The sequence below is a fragment of the Varroa jacobsoni genome, unplaced genomic scaffold (assembly GCF_002532875.2).
Source record: "Varroa jacobsoni isolate VJ856 unplaced genomic scaffold, vjacob_1.0 scaffold_762, whole genome shotgun sequence".
NCBI classification, from domain to species: domain Eukaryota; kingdom Metazoa; phylum Arthropoda; class Arachnida; order Mesostigmata; family Varroidae; genus Varroa; species Varroa jacobsoni.
The window spans coordinates 257,367-258,509 of NW_019213664.1; the positions used below are offsets into that span (position 1 = coordinate 257,367).

The 1,143-nt window shown below is 37.2% G+C and overlaps 1 long non-coding RNA gene across 4 annotated transcripts in view; it reads left to right on the forward strand.

The window, feature by feature from the left end:
- LOC111263391 (uncharacterized) overlaps window positions 1-565 on the forward strand; it is a 19,191-nt gene extending 18,626 nt beyond the window's left edge. For all 4 annotated transcript variants that reach the window (XR_002682200.2, XR_015312289.1, XR_015312290.1 and 1 more), the window contains exon 3: window positions 300-565. This is a non-coding gene — a long non-coding RNA (uncharacterized LOC111263391). The remainder of the gene's footprint in view (window positions 1-299) is intronic.
- The last annotated feature ends 578 nt before the right edge of the window (window positions 566-1,143 follow it).

The following is a 1,143-nucleotide window of genomic DNA, read 5'->3' on the forward strand; positions in this document are numbered from 1 at the left end:
ATTGATGGCGTTTAGGGGCGGCGTGTATATATATATGTTGAAATAAACATATCGGAATATTAGCTGTATGTTTTGATTGTTTCTATATTAATAGTCCTCATTAGGATCTCAGCCGAAATCCTGCTCGTCACTTTCGATGCAATGCTGACACAGCAATAACCTTCATCGATGTTTAGGCAAGCAAGACCTTATGAACCGCTTTTTAGGATGCTATGCTTGTTGAGAAACGAGTAAAACTGGTTTGATTGACAAAAAAAAGTTTGCCTTTCGTTAATAGATATTATACGCTTTCTTAGCAGGCGTGCAGGACAATGCGGCCGAAGAAGAATCTGGCTGGTTACTCTTCCAAGCAGCGTCTTATAGGCTTATGCCTGACCTTACTCCAGCGATCAGTATCAGCGTTTCGTCATTACATTCAGCCATTGAAGCTATTTCCGGAACACGATGTAACTCGGCTCGGAGAAAGAGAGGTGCGAAACTTTCTGGAAGGCATCGTGACTAGAAAAGAGCACACATCATATGTATTACTAATAATATATAACCAAGATAACTCAATAATATAAAACTTTTTTATATTAGGTAGATAACGAAAATCAACAAAAAAAGTAGTAAGTTATAAAACATATATGATGTACTTACACCTATCTTACTTTGCAGATTATTGTTTAGGGTTACAGACTTAACAGATGACCACCAACCAATACAGGTACGGGCTTTTGCCTCCACAGCTTTTTATAAGATTGAATGTAGTTGAATCTTTGAGCAAAATTTAATAGACCTTATTTTCATATCATTTCACATACTTGTCATTCTACGATGTTAAATATCAATTGGCAATTATCTTGCCAACTGGTGTCAGCTCCCTTCAAAAATCAATAGGTAAATTCTGACTAAGGCTTAGGTAGGTGATCAATATATTATTTCTCTGATTTCAGAAAAACTCTTAAACAGGTACTCCTTCTAATGTTAACCACTATTGTAAATGATCATTTCATCTACAGGACACGCTTATATGTTATGTAGGGCGGTTCGATTTGTCTGCGCGTAAGCTCGCTGCCTGCCTTTGTTTCTCCCAGCCTATTCTGTGTGGCTGGATGTTTTCCATCTTAATCGGCTTACCATTGCTGACAAAATAACAAAATA